Below are 25032 nucleotides of genomic sequence, written 5' to 3'. Positions count from 1 at the left end.
GGAGAAAATATGAAGCAGGGAATGTACTGTTATTTACAAATTGCATAGAGGATAACAGATTCAGGTAAAGGAAAGGCCAATAGAATGATAAGGGAAGGGTGATATTAGAAGACACAAGAGCAATAAATATTTTTGGAGCATCTGTTTTATGCAATTAAACCACAGCAGAACCAACACTGTGTTTTATGCCAAAAGGTCAATCCCTGTACCAGGGTACCTGCAGTTTAGCCTACCTCTAAGCCCTGAGCTATCCTCCTAGGCATGGCACTTCATTTGCTAGAGCAGGAGCTCTTTTTTTTTTTTCTAGTTTGCACAAGAGTGCTGTATGGACTAACAGTGAAACTGCATCTAAGGAATCATCCAGCTATGAGCTGAAAACGTAAAAATGATCTCCTCAGTGTTCTGAAGTCATCTCAAGGACATCTGATGGGACCCTGTATTGGGGAGAGCCACAAACAAGCCACATAGAGGTTACTTGGAAAAACTCTCATGGTGGAAATGAAGTCAAGGAGTTCGGCTGAACTTGTTTTGATACTGGTACCTTTGAGATTTTCTTCTCAGAGTCTGGGTTCTTGTCTCTGTGGCCATAACATCAGAGGATATATGAAAATGACATGAATACTTCAGAGGAAATCTGGTGACAGAATATTACAATGTAGGAGGGCAGGGAATAAATTTGGGGAATGGGCAAAGAGAATAATTTAAAACTCTCAGCACTGCTTTCATCCTAGATTCTAATATCCTGCAGTAGTAATGAGCTGTTATAGGGGAGAGTCACAAAAGCAGAGAGAATATTGTTTATAAGCTGGGAATGGTACCTGTGTCACCAATTTTGACAAGAACCCTATGAGATAAGCACCATCTGATAGATGAGGAAACTGAAGTTCAGAGAAGTTAGGTGCCCTGACTGGGGTCAAACAGCTAGTGAGTAATATCGTCCACATTCACACCCAGGTCTGAGTATTAAGTCCATATTCTTTCAGTTACACCATGCTACGTATTAAAAGAGTAATCATTCTCCTTATAAGGAAAAGTTAAAGGAAATTCTAGAAATCATGCACTACAAAAAAGACTGAAAAGTGACGTAACATTGTTGAAGTACTGTCTAGAAAAGACTAATGTAAAATGATGACCAGCTGTTTTGAAACTTATTCTGAAGAAACAATAGAAAAATGCACATCAACTGCAACATCAATGAAAGTTTCCCTACCAGAGGGGTTGGGCATATTGGAGTTGGTGGGTGAAGGACATTTTGGAATCTTCTTCCTGTACAAAGGTCAGACAACTGTTCCTGGTGAGGAGAGGCAAATGGACTTTTGTTTAAACTGGAGGAAACCCCAGAAGGGGTTGACCAGAAAGAGGAGGAGGAAAACTGCTATAGAATAGCGTGCTACAAAACAGCCAAGGGCCGGAAGAAAAGAATCAATGGAGAAACGAGGAAATATATAGACAACAATTAAGAGACTCATGATTATAAAAGATTAATGAACATACTTTCGTTTTAATAATGCCTCATGTAACTAACTTATCTTTGTGGTGTAAAATCCTGCAGTAGCTCCTTTGAAGGTATTTTCAAGCAATCTAGATTTTTACCTGAATGGAGTACCTTAGGCATGGTCCTGCTTCAGAGAGGAAATAAGTAGTGGGGACTGTAGGAGCTTTTATAATCCTCAAAACAGTTCATTTAAAAAAAAATACATAATGCTTCATTTAATTCTCATATTCCATTGTATATTTAGGTATTATCACCTATGACAATCTATATCGTAAAACTGCAAAAATTTTAGTTAATAACTATCAAAGCTAAGATTTGACATTAGGTCCCTAAACAAATTCCAAATTCAGGATTCTGTTTTGAATCTTATATCATCAAAAACATTCTGAGGGTTGGTTACCAATCAATTATACTTACTCAGGCTGTTCCCTCAACCTCGATATAAATCACTGTTTTAGACACTAGAGATTGCTTGCATTGAGTGGTAGAAAAGCGGCTAAAAAAAACTGATAGTTCAGAACAAGAGAGCAATAAATAGGACCCAAGTATCTAGGACACTCATGCCATTTTAGAGAGACACTGATGAGAACAGGTTCATGATGGTTCTAGATAGTTGAAAACAATGTCTAAAAGCTTCTGTTCTTTATGCTGTTGAAGCCCACTCTGAAGACTAGCATCCAAAGAGCATTATTTTCTTCATTTGTTTATTCATTCATTTATTTAAATTTTAAATGGATGAGGACACAGGTTTTTGCTTATCTTTGCAGCACTGAAAATTTTAAAATAGTATCCCCTACAGAGAAATAAATGCCAGAATACCAAAGAGTTACCAAGCTCATTTTCAAAAAGAGTTTAAATTAATGGACTTTCCAAAAATAATCTGCAGAAATCAAAGCCATTTTTAAAGAGTATGTATCATTCGCCTTAAGAATTATTCTATGAAGTGTGGTAAGGGTCAAAACTATTAAGTGTTTGAGAACTATAAAGAGAACATGAACAGAAAAACTAATGGGAAGAGAGAAGGAAGCTATAATCAGAGACCATCATACGCCAGTCTTAATTTAGACACTCGAGTCTACATAAAACACATTGTCTATAAGTGTAGACATGCCCAGATCTGTAGAGTAGAATTTAGTATATAGATGCCACCATAATATCCTCATTCCTGTTTGGCTGTACTTATAAAATGAGTTCAAACATGAAACTGTTGCTAAACATGTGGTTAAATGTGGTGAATCCCAAGTCTTGGGGGACGCAATAGTACTGATGCTTGGTATGGTGTTCCTTCTACAAAGACGCCCCGGTTCTGAAAGGTGGGGGAGGACACAGTTAGCGTCCGGAGTCTCGCTTTCTCAAGTATGACAAAGGGGACCAAGAGAGGGACCACAAAATGAAATGCAGTTGGCACTGGTGGGAGTTTTACAAACCTCATGAGGAGGTTTGGCTTTAGAAGTAAACCATGGTAGTGGAATTGACCATGCTAAGGGAATAGGAAACACAGATAACCAAGAGCACGTGACCCAGCCCTGCTTCCTACGTCCTAATCTTGCTGTCATCACACAGTTTTCCTTGGAGCACCGCCAGACAATGTGCTAGGAGAGAAGCCACTCTGTTGAGCAGAGGATGTAGATGCTAGCTGCCCCATCACCTGCTTCCGGGGGAGGCTGGAAGCCTGGTAAGGATTTTACAGCCTCATCTTCCCAACATCCAGTCCCATTTTGAAGCTATTCTTTTATTTAAAACCGACTTTACAGTCAAGTGATAGAGATGGCGTGGCTGCCTTTCCCTACGTGATGGAGATGGCGTGGCTGCTCTCGCAGACCTTTGAATATTTGTTTTTCTAATAACAGAAACCAGTTCCTCCTTACACCCAGCATTTCAGCCCAATGGCATCTTCTAACTAGCTCGTACCTTAAATGTAAGTATGCCATCAAAGTATTCCAAGTGATCTGGATATAAGAGGGTCTCGTTTGTAAGAAAGACTTGGGTTTCTACTGGATATGTAACTGTTTTCAGGACTGGAAAATGCTATTTTCCTGAAATTTTATTTCTTTATGCTATTGCCTAAGAGGATCTTGCTCACTGCTACAGAGTCTGATGGGTCTCCAATGGCGAAAGGAATAATGGGGATATGGAGGGTTTGGGAGTAGGGTTGAGGGAAGCCTAAAAATCAGGCATCTGAAATACTGACATTGAGTGACTACCAATTGCTGCTTCTTAGTCTATGCAGTTCAATATCTTAAGAGTTGAATTTGGGACTCTGAATTCAGTCAACCTTTAGAACCCAGGATATATGGCCTTTTTATAAGGCAAAAGGAAACATGTAAGAAATTAAAAGAAAACCATGGAAGTGTGTGCTTTTCAGTTTAAGTTGGGCAGCAATTCACAAACTAACAAGAAACTACTTGAAAAGAGAAAAAGGGGGGGGGGGTAACTAAAACAAATTCCAGAAATCCAGTACCCAATGTTCCTACTTGACAATATCCCTGGGAAATTGGGGACCGCAGAAGCTGGACAGACAGAAATGTAAGCAGAGTGAAGGCAACAGCATCTGGGGCTTATGCAGACATATCAACTACAGTTGTTCATCTTCATGGCCAAAGATATAAAATTACACCATATCTTAGGCAATAATCTGTAAAGCTGAGACAAGGGTGCCTATCTTAGAGTTTTTTATTTGAGAACTGAGTACAATGTAAAGATTTTTAAGTACAATAGAAAAGATTTAACACAGTACCTCGGTAAGTGGTAACTATTATTCATGATATTGTAATATTAGCCTTTGAGAGAGTATCTGGATTAGAGGACAAAAAACAAAAACAAAAACAAACAAACCTCAGAAAAATTACCTGTTCCTGATGACGGGGATCTGTCTTAAATGGGAATGAATGGTCAGATTGAGCAGAGACCCCCTCATCCTGCTGGGAGCAGGGGAAGGAATATTTTTTTCATTTATGGTATCCCACAGATGGCTGCTCAAGAATAGGCCATTTCTGAGTAAGACTGAGCATAAGAAATCATTTGGGGCACTGAGAGAAGCATGGGAGAGGAGCCTTCCTTTTATTGCTTTGGACTTAGCTTCTTCTAGTCTCCTTCTCTAGCTCTCTTTCCTCCTTCCTTCCTCTCTACTTTTCTGTCTGTCCTCTTTTGTGCTATTAACTTTACTTATCTTTTTATTTTGTTCTAGTGGAAGTGTTTATCCCACACATTCAGCACCCAAGATGATACGTACTCAGCAATCTCACATCAGAAGACCACGTGGGCCAAATGGGTTGACCTGAGGGCATCGGAGACTTTGGTTGGGAGAACCAAGCCATTGAGGGCATGAATGCACGTGGGAGGGGGACTCTTCATCCAGAGAGCTGACATGTGTTCCTGCCACAGGTTTAAGGTCTAACACCTCGGCACCATAAGCAGGATATAAATTGCACTCAGTGGATTTAAGATCATGAGGTTTATGTCTCCATATACAAGCCCACAGGTGTTCTACTCCTAAATCCATGTCTATATGGGCAAAATAGAGGCATGACATCAAGCTTGAAGCACGATGATTTGGTTAAATTAGGTCAAAGTCCCCTATTTTTCTTCTATCATCCCTTTTATTTTTGGTCTGTAGAGAAATTGTTTGACATTCAACTCATTCAGATAACAGTATCTCTTTCTTACCTTACTATGGCTAGGTACAGCCTACACATCACTAGTTTTAGGTATTTCTCAGGCTCAAATTAGCCTGAAGAACAACCAGGTTTCTGAACTTGTCTTCCATACAAATGCAAAATTCAAAATATGCCTGTAAGAAGATTAAACGGAAATGAAAGTTGCGAAATGTCTTGTACTATAGGAACAAACCAGAGTCAAAACAAAACAAAGCAAAACAAAACAATCTATAGTTTAAATTTCCTGCCCGAAGGGCAATGCTACACCTTACATTCTCATAAATTCCACAGGTAATATAATTTATATTAAACGGGACAGGTCCCAGCAGAGTTTTGAACTGGTGCCAGGCAAAACAATCACTTTGATGTGGATTTTTAAAAGTATCTTGGCTCCCAGGTATGGGGTTGACCTATAGACAAACAGTAGGAGACTTAGATGTACTTTCTGCTGTTAAAATTATTAAATTGCCAATGTGTGATTATTGGGCATAAGATACAAACAAATTAAAGATAATCTACTTTTTTTTTAAAATTAGATTGAGAGCTAAAAAATAAGAAAAATTAAAGACAGACAGCCTAACAGCTTGCTAAGCTACAGTTTCCTAGAAAAGAAAGCAAAACAAATCTTCTGCCAGCGGATGTGTTCAGAACTAAACCTTTTAAAGATGATGGCAGGATATACGTTGTAAAGGCAATTACAGTGGAATTCAGGTGGGGCCAAAGTACATCAAGATTACAGTTCCGTAACAAAAAGCCTTTTGCTGTAGTTTGACCATGTAACAGGAAGTCTTCAACCTACACAGGGTAGAGTTCCAAAAGTCTGTTTGTAAATTGACTATCTGAAAAGAAGAATAAACTTTCTTACTGAAATTATGCTCTGGTGGTGGTTAAAAACACAAGCACTTATTAAGTCCTCATTGGGTGCCAGGGAAGTTGCTAAAGATGAAAAGTCCCTTTGAGGCAGACATGGACGTTATGGATGAACAGATAAAGGAGCATCTAACTTTGCATCTCAGCTACATTTGGGGACAGACTGAACTAACACTGAGAATGCAAAGAGGGAAAGAATAAAGAGAAAGACAGAAGAAAAAACAGAAGAGGGGCTGTGGAGAAAGGAAATATGGAAAAGACAAGTGAGCAAGACTTTGACGAGATGGAGCAAAGCTTACAAGAGATGTGAAATGTCTGGGTTAGAATTCGCATAGAACAGGACAGACTGAGGAGAACTATGTGTGTGTGAGATCTCCCAGGTAGGGGAGAAAGGCTCATGGCAAGTTTCCTAGAGCCGTTTCCGAGGGCAAGGGACAAGTGCAAGCTGTGTACAGGCTGTCATCTGTATGTAGAAAACGGGTGACAGTCACATCCTCGTAAAGAATGTCCAAAAAACTATACCATAATGTACCATAAAAATAAGGGAAGCTCCAGGAAATTGTACTATATCTTAGGCAAATTCTTGGTCCTCTGATTTGGCCTTTTTCTTCCATAAAGTAGAGTATTTAATAAATCTACACGATAAAATCTATATGATTTTATACAAAGGAGTAAAAATGGAACAATTTAGTGTCAAGAGGCAGCCAAGCTACCTTTGTGAAGATGGAAAAGCAACCCTGGAAGCTGAAATGGACTGCCAAAATGGAACTTAATTCACAGTAGTAGCTGATACCACCCAGAAGCAGGAGGAGGACTGGAAACTATGTTGGAAACCCCATGACATCATTACTATCCCGTGCAGCTGCTTAAAGCCATATCTCCACCACCTCCCAGGACCACCAGGCTCCAACACAATTGTTACCTAGAAACATCTTTACTAGAAACGCTCAGCACTTGTCCAATAACGTCCCATTAATGACCAATTTCCATAAATATTGGCTTGTCTGCTCTCTAAGTGGTTACTCCATCTTTCTGCTCTTTATTGCCAAATTGCTGTCATCAATGAAGGCCCTCCCCCCCCCCCCCACAAAGAACAGACCTTCCAGGTGCATCCAAAGAGGGGCACAGACTCTACTTTTAATTTCTCCATCATTTTTCCCTCACCCTCCACTAGGGCACTGATCCCTTCTCATTGAAGTTATCTGCCAACATGCTTGGTTTTAACTGGCCTTTAGCTACCTCTTTGGACTTGGCTTTCATCTTTGGAGCAAGATGTTAACTTTGCACAAGTCCTAGCACAATGTACATGATTAGTAACTGTGAACGAACCCAACCCAACTAGGTCTTGATGTTTTGTGGCTGAAGCACCTATGGCACTATATTTGGTGATGGCCCATTAGAATGATTATTAGGCAGTAATAGGCAGCTTCTAAGCGTTAAGTACTTTATTCCAGGTTGCCCTGCCCTCAAATAACTTGCAATGCAACAAGTAAAAGAAAATTCAAACTCCTGGCTCTATAGAACTTACTGTTCAGCAAAATTTAGTTTTAGTCTCTTTCATTTTGACCCTCCTCTCAAGTGCCTTACCCCTGTTTCTTCTCACTTCTCTAACCAGCAACACTCAGCTCTAACCAGACTCCTTGCCCCCCCACCAGCATTTTGTGAGTTGAATAAACTCCCAGCCTGGATTCTTAAGTGTTGACAGTGGGAACACTACACAGTTGCCTTCTCTCTGAAGTATGGGAAGTAAAACCACAAACCCGAGACAGGCTTCTGCTTAGCTTTTTCCCTTCTAAAGCCACAGCCTTTACAGAATGTTACAGAATGTTGCTGGGCTACTGCAGAGCCATTTCTGTAAGAATCAACCTTAAAGGGTTCACATAAAATGGCAACCACTCCGTATGCTTATAAGATGCTATCACCAGAGGCACTGACACCCCCAACCCCCACCCCCAGCCCAGTGACCCTCCAACAATTCCCCTCACCTCTCTCACAAGACTTGCAGAGGCACGCCCCCTCCTGCCATTGTTACATGTGACCTCATGGCAACTTCCCCGACATGAGTTTAGCTGCAGGCTGATGTCTAAAAGTTCAGGCACTATAAAAACGGGTTTACTGGATGCAAAAGAGAATTAGGACTTCAAAGACTCTTGCTCTGTCAAATTAAATTAACATATGGAACAGCAACTAAGCTATGATTGGTATTCATAGCATCAGCTCTTTGGTAAGGTTCTGGCTGGTTTTTAATGCAGCTTGTTCACTGTTTGAAGCCGATCTATTCTGGTTACTTAGAAGAATATTTAATGAATATTTAATGATGTGGAATGAGCTCACAATATAACCTGGAGTGTAAAAAGCCAAATACAAAATTACATGTAAAGTATAATCCAAATTTTCTAAACAAGGCAGGCCTATATTATATTTGTGTTTCATAAAAATGTTTTTTATTCCGTATTTGAAAGAATTATGCCAAAATATTAAGTCTGACTTCCTCTGGGTAGTAGGACTAAGAGAAGTAATTTTATTTTACTCCTTGCAATTTCATGACTTATCCAAAATAAAGTGAATGCATTATTTTAATAATAAGAAAAACAATACCTGTTTTGAAAGAAAATACATTTTTAAAAGAAATATCCCCATGTAAGTAGAAACACACAAAAAGAATTATTCGTCATGATAATTACCATGTGATGTGTCTGGCTTTGCTATTTACTACAACTGGCAAATATAACTCCACCTCCTCCAAATAAAACATTTCCGTTTATTCCCTCTAGGAAATCAAGCTTGGTTAGGCAGTCATTATGAATGTAAACACATCACCACTGGGCCTTATTTAATTCCAACAACAAAAATGAACTTGATCTGTTTTCTCCTAATTATCCACAGAAGCCTGTATCTTACTAATCAAGAAGCCAGAGAAGCTGACCTAATGATGGGTTCAGATATTCTGTGATTGCATCTACATCATATTCAAGACAAAGGAGCACCGCTCCCTGGGACACAAACAACCTCTCCAGTTCCACCAATACAGTGTTTGACAGGGCTGTCAGAAACATTTTGCTAACATTTGACCTAAATAAATATTCACTGTGACACCCCAGCCTTTTCTATTTGATCCTTCTTACAGTGGCTCCCACTGACCAGGGGCCTTGCTCTACACCCCTGCCACCCTACACCCCTGCCACCCTACACCTCTGCCACCCTACGAGGTCTCAGCCTGTGCCATCTGCTCTTGTAACAAACGTGTGCTTTCCCTGGAAGGTATCCCCACCCAACCCCCGCCCCCGTTTGGATCTTTTGACCGCGTGCTTCTGCATTGCTCCCAAGTTTCCTAATGGTCTGCAATTCACATTGCCAAAAACCCATGACTTAAAACAAATAAATTAGTAAAAACCCTGCATTTCTCTACATTTTCAAAAGCATGCTTCAAAAGGAGACATGTAGACATTTAACTATGGTAGGATTTTTCAGGCACAGCCTTTGTGAAGTGACCGAAATTTCAGTCTTTATAGTCGGCAAAACCACTAGCTCCAAATTATGTGTTTTGTGGCAATATACAGAAATAAATAAATTCTGAATTAATATATAATGAAATATAAATCAATCAAAGGGAAATGATATTTCTAGTGGCACCTTGTGTCCTGGTGCTTGTTTGCTTAAAAAGATGCACATCTATCCTTTGGCCAATATTTATTAATAACGTATGTTTTCTAATCACACTACCTGGTTTACATGACCATCCATACTTAACCAAATTTAGATAGAAAATTTCAAATTAATACGGTAAAAACTTAGATATAAAATTTCAAATCAATACGGGTAAATGGCACATTGAACTTTCCCATGGAACAAGAGAAGTGAGGAAGTCGGAATTACCTTAGGCCTTAGAGCTGGCATCAGTGCGTCGAAAATTTGGTTGTATCAGAGATCACCAACAAGACTTTCTGCTTTCTTCTGAATATAAACGATACCAAAACAAACTATATTCTGTTCCATTCTCTAGTTTCTAGGCAGTTATTTTCTCATAACCATACTATCTAATACAGGAATCTGATCAAGTCATCCAGATATCACTCAGTTTTCTTCTCAGAGCTCTTGAAAAGCATTTCCCCAGGTGCAATGTGTGTGTTTTAGTAAATTAACAATAAACAAAGGAATACAATTTTTATTTGTTGCATTTTTTTTAAGGGCTATTGGGATAAATACCTTTTCCGGAAAGATAGAATTTTTGAGTAAGAAAGACCTGAGCTCAAATCCTATGCCCATCATTTATTTACTTACTGCATGATCATGAACTAATTAATCTATCATCTTTGTGTAAAATGGAAATAGTACCTAGCTCACAGAGTTTTTTAAAAAAATTATTGTGAGAAATGTGCCTGGTACCAAATATAGGGCATAACAGTTGTTCACTATTGTTATTTTATTACTAACAGTCAACGGAAAACTAATTCAGATTGTCATTGACTTTCAGAAATGCATACAAATTTTCCTTAAGAAATTAAGACTAATTAGTTGGAATGAAAAACTCTACAGTGCGGTGATCCACAGTGTGAATAAACATTTGCATTTGACCCCCAGTTCCTGGAGAACTGGGATCAAGTTTTATTTTGATGTAGAGCCCAGGTCAATGCTTGTACATAGCTGGCTCTCGATACACAAACTGGGTGAAAAAAAATTAAATTAATCAACACCATCATTTTTATTATACCTGAAACACAGTTATATGGGCCTAATGCAAAAGACTTAGTTTTCTGATATATTTTAGATATAAATACTTCCTTTAGATTTTTAAAGACAAACTACACTGTCAGCCATGACTTTTCTTTGTTAGGTGTGTATATGTAAAAGAAAAGAGAATGAGAAAGAGAAAGAGAGAGAGAGTGTGTCTTTTCATTCTGTTTGAAAAGTTCTATTGGTGTCCTTCGAATAACAAGGACTTAAAATGAACATATATTGAGGATGTTGGATTCAGGTTATAAGGTTTCCGTTGTCTTCCATTATCTAGTAAATGTTTAACACCAGGATCCTCCAAGAGAAAAATATATATATGCATATACACATTTACCTAAGTTTATCATAAATTTTGCTGATGTAATTAATGTACAGCAAACTACCTACAAAATAATAAAATATACAATACCATATTGTAAATTCCATAGATCTATTTAACTTCAGTGTTAATATTTCTTGCTAAGTTCACTACCAGTTTTTGTAATTTTATCATCAATGATAGTGTCACAAAATCAGACTACAAATAAATGCTTGATTATTATTCGACTCGGCAAGGAAATAGCTCATGTCATTAACAAATGAGTATTAGCTCCAACATGAAAGTGAATTGATACTTTTGTTCACATTAAGACCCAAGTGGAACAACGAAGATGCATTCATCAATAATGTGAGTGAGGACTTTTGCTGAATTGGATAATAGGTTTTGGATCCTGGGAGAGTATTTCCTAAATTTTAAAACTCTATTTACAATACAAAGGCCATGGACCCAATACCCTTTTAAGTTTAATCTGCGTTATTGAAATTTTCTCCAAAACTTTCTGAAGTCTATAGATAGGATCAGCAAAACAATATATCAAGCCCTATTTGTCAGTAGCATTTGCCAAGTTCCATGGTGTAAATCTTCCCAGGGAAACTGATGGAAAACAACCACAATGGTAGTTGGGAAGACGCCATTATATAGTATTTTCTCCATCCAGACACAATAGAAATAAAGAAAACCTCAAAAGCACAAATAGTGGTAAAGTCTAGTAAAGAAAATTAGGAAATGATGAGTTATGCACAGTTATTACCTTTGTTTTAATATAATTTATTTAATAATAAATTTCTATAGTTTAATTTTTAATAATGGCTGTGTTTAACAACCACCTTACAAAATTCCTTAACAATTTAATAATCGGCTCTGAGCTAGCACCAGCACATAACTAAATGTCCCTCGATAAATTTGAGTCTATCTGTAAGCAGGTGAATTCAGTGAGTCTTCAGAAATGACTAAAGCTCCAACTACGGAAATTGTGCTGATTTTTTTTGTTGTTGTTGTGTTTTCGCAAACAGGAATAAAACTAAAATTGTTACTGTGGTCTCTGCAGCCTGCTCTCTGCTTTTAATTATAGTCCATGGTGCTGGGCAAGTTGCCTTCGACACAGACCTTCACCAGTGGCCAAGGTGGGCTTGCTGTGGATGCAAGAGGAAAAGTTAACACTTGTCTGGTTCCTCCCTAAATCACACCCAAGGTTCTAATCTGGCGAACCCTGATCTCTGGTGTTCAACCATGCCCTGAACAGGGGACAGATTCTAGCTTGTCGGATGATACCCTGGGAAGGAATCTTGGGGCGAAGAGCCTGCCATATCCTGGTGGTGAGAACAGGAGGTGAGTCCTCAGCATAGTAGTACGGAGAAGGCTTGACATTTGGTAACTAGAAAGGTCTAGTCTTTTCATAACAAAGTCTCATGGATTACAAATTTAGAAACAGAATATAGAAAGAATGACAATAGTGCCCTTTGTCTCTGACTGCAATAATCCAGGGAGCCCTCTATTCAAACACATCATTTTCACTGTCAACAAGGGCAAATGCAACACCTTTGGCTAAGAGTAATTAGCAAAATAATCTAAACCACATATGCAGAATAATCTAAAATAGTGAAGTCATTATCCTGCAAGTCAGCCTTTTGAAAAACACAAAATATTCAGATGCTGGAGGCAAAAGAGTTTCCCCTCTTCTGATTTTATTATATGCTTAAATTCCCTTCATGGCTGCCTCAGTCTCAGACTTTGTGAGTACTAAAAGAACCGAGAATCAGGAAACTAGTTACCTGTGTGGCAAAAGTGTTCACAGGAGAAATGTAATAGGGCATCTCACCTTGGAACCAGAAATATTAGCTTCCCTAAGATGCAGGGGGATGTCTGTAAATTAAAATGAAAACTATCCAGAGATGAAAAGTTCTTCAAATCTCATCATAAAAAATAATTCAATATGTGAATCAACTAGTTTCTACCTCAGAATATAAAATCCTAAAAAAAGAGTGCAGACAATGATAAAATGCCTAGGATACAGAGAATAATCTGTAATGAGTTAGGCCTTCCTTAATAAGCATTTAGAAACTTGGTCATTTTGAGAACGTTTCCACTTGATTCCCTAAACCATAATTCTTCCCATCTGGAAAAAAAGCTCGATTCAAATCCTTATCTCTCTCTCTACTCAAACTTTCTGCAATTCAGAAAATATCCTGCAGTGGTAGTGTAATAAGGCAAAACTTCTGAAGTGTGTACATCCTGTGATAAGAAAGAAGGCCAGTGAAGAATCAGAGTGAAATCTGAAGCAGGGGAGAAGAGAATCTGAAGACAGTACGGGGGCAGAAGCCTAAATGTAGGTGCTATAAAGAATCCATAATGTGTCATCACCTATAACCTGTGGAATATGAGGATATTTGGAAACACTTGGATATTTAAGTAAACTTTTAAGTCTTCCTGGAAGCGTGAGTTATAAACTTGATAGGAGGGGCCAAATAAAAGCACCACCCACCATGCCACTGCCAGACGTGGCTGAAATTCTGGCTCCGCCACCCATGACCAGTATAACCTCCCTCGGCCCCAGTTCCCTCATTTGCAAAATGGAAACGAGCATAACACAACATTGCAGGGTTTTCAGGAGGGTTAGGGAAAATGTGAATCAAGTGTTCAAGACAGAAGGAGCTCAAGAGAGAGTTGCCGCCGTAATTACAGTGGACATGACCAAAATGTAAGCCTTTAAAGACAGCCGGATAGAATCAATTATCATATATATGAAATACATGGATATTAAATTCTAGATATTTAAAACTTGTGAGAAGATTTTCCTAATGGGAAAAATGATGACTAGTTCTGTTTAATGGGACTTTGCAGGAAGCATTCGCCGCTGCAGGATTCTGTTGAGATCGGGAAGCTCTACTTTGCAAGAATCACAAAAGCCTGGGCTTCTGATACAATAGAGAGCACTGAACAGAGCACAGCAGAGTGCATTAACCCAAAGATGAAACCTGAAAGAAAATGAATCAAACACTCCTCTACCAAAGATAACGACTTTCTACCCTGTTCAATGCTGTTTAACTTTTTCCCCAACTTACCTACAGCACCTGCAGTGTTTATGGAGGTGGGGGATCTCTGGGGGCCATTAAACAGCTTCCCCACACCCCAGCTGGAAAGTATCCAGTTATCAAGTCACCTATTAGGGGACTGTGGCTGGTACTGAAAGGCCCACACTAACCGGGTCACATCAGAATTAAAATGAAGAATTCACATAAATGCCTTGTGGAATTCAGAAACCATCGTGCTGTCTTCTCTATGGATGAATCATTTAACTTTCTCATATCTGCACTTCTATATTGAAATGACAGACATGGGTCCCCACCCTGCAACCCTCCCCTCACATCGCTTTTGAATATTAAAACACTATTCTGAGGGTGCACAGGTGGTTCGGTGGTAGAATGCTTGCCTGCCATGTGGGAGACCCAGGTTCGATTTCCAGACCATGCCTGATACCACCCCTGCCCAAAAAGTAATAAATAATAAATAATAAAAAATTCAACAAATGGTGCTATCATAACGCAGTATTCATACGGGAAAGAATGAAATGTGACCCCCACTGCACAGCATACAAAAAACAAAACAAAACACTATTCTGCACACTTTCTCACTTTGTGTTCTTCCTGTTCATTTGCTTTGTCCCCAGGCATAAGAGAGAACACAAGCAAATACACTGAAAATAAGGAGAATGTCTCCAGCAGGCTGTGTAAAACTCTGTTACATCACAAAGATCCCCAATTACAATAAAATCATTCTTTCATTTTCCCTGAAACTTAATTACAATAAAATCATTCTTTCATTTTCCCTGAAACTTATAAAATAATGTAGAGAACGTTATCACACATTCTCTAGTTTGTGCTGTCAGTTTCTTTTAATAAAAACTAGTATTATATAATCTAAAATAACTGAACAGTACTTTTCACTTTGCTATTGCCAGAATCATCTTTTGACTGACCAGTTGTGCATCCTTTTTAGAAGTAAATAGGGCACAACAACAGGGACTGCAGATGCCCCATTTAGTCTGAAACTGGGAACACCGCTAGAGATGTGCCCGGGAAAGCAGCCACAGGAAGTCGGCCTCCAACTTGTGAAGTGTCCGTTCCCACAGACCCATTCATCTCAGCTACCAGATATTTTCAGTAATTAAATGCCAGCCGGTAAAATCTCCAAATCAGATTCTTCATGCAGTGTTCCTCCAATGTTTCATCAATTAGGAAAACACAGACCTCCCCACAGCCTGGGGAGCCATGGCAGATCGGTTTATAGAATCATCTTACGTACAACAAAGGCCTTCCACTGGCCACTGACTCATAAGGCTCAGCAGAGGTCAGAGGATCTGCTTCTAGAAACAGCCATGCTGCACATGCAAAAAATGTACATTGATAAAAAAAAAAAAGAAAGGCGAGGAAAAGACCAAGGGAGAAGGAAAAACAGAAGGAAGAGAAAGACAGAGAAAGCCCTACACCTCCCAACAACGGCAGCTTTGTGATCCCTCTGGTCAAGTTACCCGGTTTTGTTTATCATGAAAAGATCCCATTAATGCCTCAGCCTCATCAAACAGCACAGCAAGTCCGTGAATGGCACCTATCAGAGCCCAGGGTAAATCCAGTGATTAGAGGGAATTCGCCAAAGGGCCTTTGTAGCTGAGAAAAATGCCTGCTCCAGAGAGGAATGCAGAAAATTCCTGGGAGCACAGGCGCTCCTTTGTTGGCAGTCTGGCGGTATTCTGGAGCAAATAAAGGGACAAAAATGGGATCTGAGATGCAATGAACATTTGAAGAAAATGTTTTTCAAAGACCTCCTTGAAACATTCCTTAAAACACACACAACTGTATCACTCTGATAAAGATGAACCCCTGAACGTCTACCCAAACCACCATTTTAATGGTATCACATCACCTTTGCGAAAATTCTCAACAGGAATATAGTTTTAGAGAGATCCCCTTTGTCCCGCTGAGTTTCCTGGTTAATCAGTAAGCCAAAGATAAAACTTCACAGATAAGAAAACACACACACACTCATTCACTGAAAGTCTTTTGACAGAATAAACAGTCTACAAGCAGAGAAAGAGGGAAACAGAGCAGCACACACTACTGAATTGAGTGTATTAAGCATCCTCAAATCAGAGCAAAGTATAAAGTATAGGCTGAGCTATCCCAGTCTCAAAACATGCACACAACCAACCAGAAAGAAAATCTGCAAGGCAGACAAAATGGGAAGTGGAGGGACACTTAGCCATGAGTAAGCTCTGCTTTCTTCTCTACCCAGAGCCATATTTGTTTACTGAAACCCTTAACAAAAATAACATGCTTTATTTTGTTTTTACCATAACAGAGCCTGAGGCTAGCAGACCATGCGAAAAGAATACTAGGCCCACTATACCTCTTATTAAAATGTTTTTCCAGAGAAAACAAAACCTTTCGATTTCGTCTGGTGAGAAGAAGCTGCGATACTAGAGAATGAATCGGAACCACAAGGTACAGTGGCTTTTTAAACCTTGAAATTTGGGTAGTCAGCAGCAAGGTATTTGATACATCTGACTTTCTCATTTTTCTAGAAAGGTTTTTTTTCCATTCTTCCCAAGCCCAAAACAGTTTTAACGACTTTTCTGCACAATGTACCCCTAAGTGTAATACCTTTCCTCATAAATCTTGTTATAGACTTATTTTATGTTCCATTTTAACGTTCGCCGGGCTGAGGGAGGAGCAAAGTAATAATCATGTAATTCTAGTTGCAGGTTTTCCTCCCCTTTCTCTTGGGCCAAAGTCTAATAAAATATTATTTATTTGCATGTTTGGAGAGCTATTCACTAACATTTTTCAAAACTGCAGTAAAATGGTTGCAAAGGTGGTGCCTTTATTGCTTTGCAAATGTTGCTCATTTTACTATTTGTTTTAAATGCCATTTTACTGGTACCGGTGGATTTACATTATAAAGCCGGTTTAGGATGCTATTTGGGGTATACACAACAAAAGGAAAACTTTGGACTGTACCTCTTCATACCCACTTCTTGTTCGCTTATGTAATCATAAACACACTTCTCCCAGACCTCTAAATAATTGAACATACAAAATTGTAGGGTTATTGCATCATTGTTTATGACTGATTTTGCCCCTTCTAAGACTTACGCCAATAAGCCTCTACCTTGGGTGTACTCCATAAAGTTTATACATCCGCGCAGCGATGGTAGAGGTCAGTTTTACTTTTGCATCATTAAATATAGGCTTTTGCAAACACTAATGAATGCAATACTTTCTCAACATGCACAATGGCTTAAAAAACAACTGCATACTTTTCTGAGGTAGTTTGCAAATGTCCTAGTATGCCTGGACAGAAAAGCTTTGTTCATTACAGTTCTTACGGATGAAGTATGAAGTTTTGCAAATGTAAAAAAGACCCATTTGCAAGAAATATCCGGAGCGGAAATAAATTTAAGCACAGAACAAAATAAAATGCTCTGAATGACCCTGATTCAGGATTCCCCATAAATGGAGTGTACCTCTCCACTACTATAGAGTTCTCTGAAATCCTGCCAAATGCATAAATCCTAGAGACATCTACTAAAAGATAAGAATGAGCTTGGAAAATAGATCATCCAAGAAATATGCAGTGCCCATAAAATAAACCACACACATACACACACCATTTTCATTTACCAGACCCTCTTTCACAAATCTAGCAGATGGTAGAGTTTCAAAACTAAGTTTTTCCATTTAGACCAGAATCCTTACCATGCTAAAAAAAATAAGATATATATGCAGAGGATACAGCACCAAAAATATTTAACCATGTTCATGTTAAGCTGGCCAAGGGGAAAGAAGCAAAATTAATAGGAACTGTGAACCCAAACACATGAAACTAATTGCTAACCATGTAGGTTTTTATACCTCTGTATCATTTCTTTATAGTACTACAATTTAAAAGAAACAAGTGAGTTGAAAAATAACCAACACAAAAAGACTACTTCAGCTAATGATATTTTGTGGCGCTCTGAACAAAAACAATGATAAGAAACAGCTATCATGTGCAGACTGGACTGTAAGATGGGAAAATGAAGCATCAGACTTACTCTTTTCTCCTCTTAGAAAACCGAAGCCATTCTGCTATCTTTCCCTTTTGACCCCCAAGTCCCCTAAATCAGACCAATTAAAACTTTTGTCACTTCGTTGCTTAACTCTTGGAACTGCAGCTCTGATTTACCTACCTCTTCATCAGTCACTATCCACCTCACCACGATTTCCAGGCCAGCTGTACACCGTGAAGGTAGAGGTCAAACAGAAGAGGGTTCCAACCAGCCACTGCTTTTGAAACCCTACAACGATCACCAAGGATGAAAATCTGCACCAGGGAGGTAGTTTCAGAAACAGTTTCTGCTCTGCATCCATTTACAAATAGTGATAAATAAAACCTCTACGTGGATTTAATGCTACCTCTTTTTTTTTTTTCCTAAAAATCACATTATAAACTTGCACTCTGTAGAACAGAAACAATGACACTGAAGATATAAAATCGAATGAATGAAAGGCTGTTTGTCCTTTTCAAACCTATGTGTTTGGCCTCTGCTCATCTGATGTTGAATTCTGCGGTGCCCTATGTTGGAAGATGGCTCGGATCTGAGACATAACGCACCACTGCCAGGTAGGGAAGAGACAGTAGAGGTTGTTATGCACTGAGCAGACCTTGCTGTGGGCCCTTAAAGACCCTCCTGTACTAACAGCAATTAGAGAGCTGAGCTGTAATTTCACTCCTCCTGCATGCAGGACCTTGTCTCACCTTCAACGGGAAGCAGGGGCTGAGCTTGTGGGGCACGGCTACAATAGGAGTCTGTGATCATGGTGCAATGTAGCCACTGGTATAAATCTGTCATAGACACTTGCAGAGGAAGAGGGACTTCCACACAGTGCAGCCTTTACACGTTCTGATGCAGATACAGATTTATGGCACACGGGAAGCAGAGTGCCTTTGAGCCAAGGGGGCCCCGTGAATCAAGGCCATTTTTTTTAAGGTTTCTGCAGCTTGCAAAAGCTACACATTTATAATTGTGCTTGAAGTCAGCCCCTTTCCAGCCCCAGGAGGCAGCACCATTTGGTTGAAATAAAACTGAGGACTTTTCCCAACAGCTGGCCAGCTCTAGCTGTAAGTTTTAACAACAGGATGGATGGCTTGAGGATGGCTGAAGGGATCCGAAGGCATTTTTCTGGGCTTTTAGGGACCCCTTTCCCGCCACACACTTCCCATGTATCAGATTCATTTTAAGGTGATGAACTCTACTTTGAAGAGTTCCCTTTGCATTGTTTTACCCAACATAGATGACTCTTTCACCAAGATACTTAAAATGAGCCAGCTGAGACCTTGAGCAAATGTCTAAGAAAGTTCCAGGGAAGAAGAGAAAAAGGGAGGCAGCTAGAAGTAAATTAAAAACCAGCCCTGAGTCGGTAACAATTAATGAAAAACACAATTTCAAAGCATCCTTAATAGAAGACTTCCTCCACGCATCCTGTATCTGATTCAGGGGGTGACTCAAGCAATAAAATCACAGTTGGGATGTCTCTCATGGTGCTGGTGGGCCAAGTTCAATATTTTCCCTATGAGGCATGCCTGTACTATAAAAAGAATGTGATGTCTGAAAATGAGTGCCTCTGCTTTCTGTTTGCTGGCATTAAAAGACTTTCCTAGCCCTCCTGCCACATTTCGAGAGTACAGTATGAATCACAATCATGTGGTGAGGACCTCCTTGCCAAATTCTTTCATGCTGCTACCACGGTGCCTTCCCTCTTAGGCTTCTGCCAGCAGCCTCTGTCCCCTGGCCAAGATCATCAGTGTGAGCGACAGGGGAGAGGCAGAGCACGCAGCTCCCAATGCACCCCCGAGGAGACAAGGAGGCCCATGATTGTGAAAACTGCAGTCACGGAACTGACTAAGTGGTAGGAGGGCAACTAAAGTCAGTTGAGAGATAAAGTCAAGAGGCTGGAGAGAAAGGCTGAAACACAAAAGAAAGGACAAAGGCTTTTGGACCGGGCATGGGTTTGGGCTCTTTAAATTCAAGATCTCATTTAATAACTCTTGAGGTATGATGACCCTTCTAAAGAGTGAGTAAGCCAAGATCCCCAGGTATTAGAAAAGTGGTTTGATACAGTCACAGAGTACAGGGCAGCAGAACTTGGGTCAGAACCCAAACTGACGTCCCTACATCTCCCCCTCTCTACCCCGCTGCCTCTGATTCCAAAGTTGGAGAAACCAGACAACTCTGTGCTTTCACATTTAAGCCACCATCTTAACTACCACTCTTCCCTAAATGTATATAATGCCATTCTCAACAGTGACCTCTATTAAAACATTTGTCAGCCAGATTAGCAACCATATGCAAATCTCCTACAGCCACGCCCACAGAGTCCACCCCTCCAAGTCTAGCAGCCATCTCCAAATGCTGCACAATGTCAAAACGGGACCTGGGAGAGAGCATGGAGGAAAACATTATTGTCATTCGACATCATAAATCACTATCGATGGAACCACGCAAAATGTATCCCCCACTTACAGCTGTGTTTCTTTTGTGTTCATTTATTACTCTGCTTACAGATTAATCAACGTGCCAGCTTTCTGGCCACATCTCCTGTAAGCCCTGAACAGTTTTGCCCCTAAGAGGTAGGAATAGATGGTGACACCAGGAAGTTCCCTGGAATTAAACTGCTTGTTTCTTCCAGTCCTAAGTGGCCTGCTAGAGACAAGGGTTTAGAATAAAAAACTGTTGGATGGGTTATATTTCTATGGTTCACACTCAAAAGCCAACTTTTTCTGTTGATTGTGAAGAGGAAGATATGGAAGAGGAGGTAAAAGAGGAGTGGAAGGCTTTAATTCACAAAGGAAATGGAGAAGTACCAATAAAGTGGTCTTCTCACTCTTAACCTGACCCCAGGAAGGACTCAGCCTTAAAGTCACGGGAGTCCTGGTCTACTTGGAAGTGGACGGGATGCTAAAATCATGGCACGCATGGTGAGCTTTGAGTCAATAGCGTAAGGTGGCTGCCAAAGAAAAGTCACAACTTGGACAGCACTGTAGAAATATAGTTTTTAGAATAAAACGGTTGATAGTTTTGTTCTGTTTGGCATTGATCAAATCACAAGAACATATTCAGAAAAAGACTAAGCAGGATTTTGAATGGACTCAAAATAAAGACTTACTCATTTATCCCAAGCATCATTCGTTCCACAAGTATATGTTGATTATACAGGTATTGTGCTGAGGGCTAAAGACATATGGCCCTTGGAGTTGCGTCTAGTGGGATAAAAAATTAACCCAGAGGAACTTGTTTACTGCTTTATTACTCTATGAGTTGATGATGGTTTTGCTATATAAATCCATATTTACAGTAATTATGGAAGAAATAAAAGTGGGTAAGAATTAGTGGGAAGACAGCTTGGCTTTTCTATACTGAATAAGAGAGAAGAATGCTTCAGAAGTTATCTGCCTTAGAAGCGGAGCCAGAAACATGTAAAAAACATAGGCAGTAAAGGGACCAGGGCATAGAAAGAAACAGACAGTAAAATATGGTGGCTTTCAAACCAGCCTGTCCTGCTTGGCACTATCCTGGGCTTCTCCAGCAAGTTACTTTACCTCTCTGTGCCTTGGTTTCCTCAACAGCATCTAACTCATTGAGTTTCGTGAGAAAGAAATGAGGCATTCCTCATAGCCTCACCGATAATGCACTTTCCCATCACCTAAAACACTTTTAACTAAGATTTGTCAAGTACTACTCACCTACCCCTTTAAAGTCACTCTTAAATAATTCACCATTTGCAATCTAAAATATTCTACCCTAGCCCTCAATGGTCATGTATACTGGGTTTTCAGTTTACATTCATGGAGGGGAAACTAGAACAGTCATTTGTTTTTACCTGCAGTTGACTAAAAAGGTTTGTCTGCGAACATCTATAGCACATACCTGTACCTTGATTCAATGCTAAGATCATTTAGTTGGGAAAGAGACCGTACAAACGTCAGATAAAAGTGGCAGCTAATGGCACACAGAATTGTTTTGATTTGTATAGAAACTTCCTTTTCCTATCCTGGGACTAGAGAAAGAAAGATGGTTATCTGCATTAAGTACAACAGTAAGTCTTACCAAAACCCAAATTTTAAAAATCTTAAATAACTAGTCAGATATTGAAATTTAACACACAAAGATAACACAAAAGCTTAGGGATTTATACTGGGAACAACTGATCTTGCTTTTAAGAAATGTTCAATACTTGGAACATTGATGTAGGTTGGGGTAGTGTGACAGTAAAAGGTCAAAAGCATAATAAAAAAAGATAATCAATGTGAGAGGTTCCTTGTGCTTATAGGGAAATGGAGCATACTCACTTCAGTGGCTCTGAAGTCAAACAAGCCAAACAGGGTTCATTCTAAAAGGGAGTGACAGCCTATGTGTCACATTTGTAAGACTTTCACGAGTCAATGTGATCAAAATGCCTAGTATATCTTAGACACTCTATATACTGAGTGAATGAATCAATGAGTCAAAGGCATAAACGAACTTATTCAAAGGCATCTCCTTTAGAGAAAATATCTGTGCCTCCCCAACTTACAAACTACATCCTATGCCCCAAACTGCTACGGAAAAGAACATTAATAACTACAGACAAGCAAATACTATTTCTTGTAGTCTATGAGAAGGTATGTGTATGAATATGCATGAGTGTGTGTGTGTGTGTGTGTGTGTAAGTGAGAGAGATCAAGAGGAAACTAATCTCTACTAGAAAACCTAATGGGATGGTCCAAGCCCCCAATGCAAAGAAGGATCAATTATAATAATAAACTCAAGTTTTGTTCTTTTTTAAGGTTTACCTATAGCAAGCCACATTCGCATCAGATCTCTCACTATAACAGTCAGAGTGATCAAAGAACCTTTACTGTTTAGTTATTTCTATTAAAGATCTAATTCACCACCATTAAAGATGAGGCTCTGGCTAACACGCTTGAATGTTTTTAGAGTTTTCACAAATTCTAAGTATAAAATATTTTTCTTAATGCTTTTCCATACAGTGACTCACTGGAATGCCAACTTTCAAAATAATGGGCAAGATAAGGTTTTCATTGTCTTCACTGAACTAACTAGCCTTAGAGCAAGTCATCAAATTCTTCAGTCTTTGAAATTCTTCACTAAAATAACATCCATTGCACAGAGGCCATTTGTGTAATGAGCTCTTTATAGAGAAGACATCACTTAAATTGCCAAATAAAGACAGTGAAGTGATTTGCCTACAATTTCTGAGGCATGAAAGTAACAAAAACACGCTTTACTTTCTAAATGAGCTCAAAGTCATTCAAATTTCCAAGATTTCATAATCCAACCTACAGTTCCAGAGACTCCTGCTTACTTATTAAATGGCACTGGCGGAAGGCAATGTATAAAATAGGAAATGGGAAATTCAATGGGTTGTGCTTTCAAAAAGCAAGAATGTGTTCAAGATAAGGTAGAGAGTAAAATTAACCACTGCCAGTTGGGTGGCTGACCAGTTAGAAAGCTCTATCTGGAAATTTCACTTAAATTCAAGGGTATGCCCTGATTGGATTTGTATTTTCTTCCCTGAACATCTCGGAGGTGTCTTTTAGCTAATGCTCTTCTCAGTAATTCCTTTCAAGAATGAATTCCTTTCAAGAATGAGGTATCAAAAGAAGCTCCCCACTAGAAAGAAGAGACAGGGACTAAGGATGCTACAGTGTCTTTAACCCTAAGTGAAAAGCCAGCTTGAAAGCAGTTCGAGACCAGCCCAATCTAAAGTCCACTTACATCCTGACTCCTTAAAACCATGCTATAATTTAGTCAAAGAATGCTGTTTAACAATAGTGAAATAGAGCAAATATATAAATGTAACCCAAGTTTAGGAAGTTCCTTGATATAGGTTAACCTAGTGATTTGTTGGAAAAAAAAATTGTAAGACATTTTCATGGCATAGATATTTGATATCATCAGCTCAAATTTTAAAATGATTTTGGAAATGTGACTCCCAAATTATAGTGATCACGTATAAAAATCTTTTAATACTATCGTTCTTATTATTTTGATCAAAAAGTATAGGAAGGAGAAGACTGTCAAATTATTTTTAAACAAGGAAATTGGTTTGGGATATTTACAGTACACTGTAAGGTGCATGAGTGATCCTGCTGTCTCAAAGCAAAAGCAAAGCAAAGTCTTTCCAGTGTGTTATTTATTCCCAGGATCGCACACATTCCAGATGATATCACCAGCACTGCTAGTGCACAAGAAAGAAGCAAATGAGACACGCATTGGCTCATGTGGCAAAGCACTGGGTTTGCCAAATGGAAAAAGAACAAAAACGGGGAGGGAAAACATTTTGTTTTCAATCTACAAGGATATTAATAAAACACAAATTGAGCATTCTGTGGCTACATTTCCCAGGAAGAAGAGTCTCTTCTGGCCAAAAGAACATAACAACAAACTTTTGTATATGAGAAATATGTATCTTGTGATGTCATTTTAAAGCCCACTATTTATCATGACTAAGAATGGAAAACATGTTTCTCTGAAACACAGGCACCAAGAAAAAAATGGAGGACAAATTCTACCTAATAGAATCTGTAATTCAGAGTAAATCCATTTAATGCCTATAGTAATATAGTAATATAGAAGTTCAACAGCTTCTCTAGATAAAATTCTAAAGAATACATAAACACTAAGAAACTGCTTATTTGTAAAGCTAGTGGATAAAATAGAATATAGAAATTTCTTAAAAGAAAAGATTTTCTACACAATTGTAATTTATAGACATCAGAGAGAAGTGAAAGAAGCCATCACTTAAAAATAGAATCAGCTAGAGGTGTTATTATGATTTAAAACTTATGGGACACAATTGTAAGAAAATTCCAGTTTGGAAAACATCAGTAATATTACTAACAATTAGCCCTTTTTATGC

At 39.0% G+C, this 25032-nt stretch overlaps 1 long non-coding RNA gene across 1 annotated transcript in view; it reads right to left on the bottom strand.

The window, feature by feature from the left end:
• The window catches only part of LOC143690163 (uncharacterized), a 68445-nt gene that overhangs the window by 41392 nt on the left and 2021 nt on the right, over positions 1 to 25032 (bottom strand). The gene's annotated exons all lie outside the window — the stretch shown is intronic.

The sequence above is a fragment of the Tamandua tetradactyla genome, chromosome 7 (genome assembly GCF_023851605.1).
Source record: "Tamandua tetradactyla isolate mTamTet1 chromosome 7, mTamTet1.pri, whole genome shotgun sequence".
Classification (NCBI taxonomy): Eukaryota; Metazoa; Chordata; class Mammalia; order Pilosa; family Myrmecophagidae; genus Tamandua; species Tamandua tetradactyla.
Note: the sequence above shows the minus strand (reverse complement) of the source record. Positions and strands in the feature narration are given on the sequence as shown.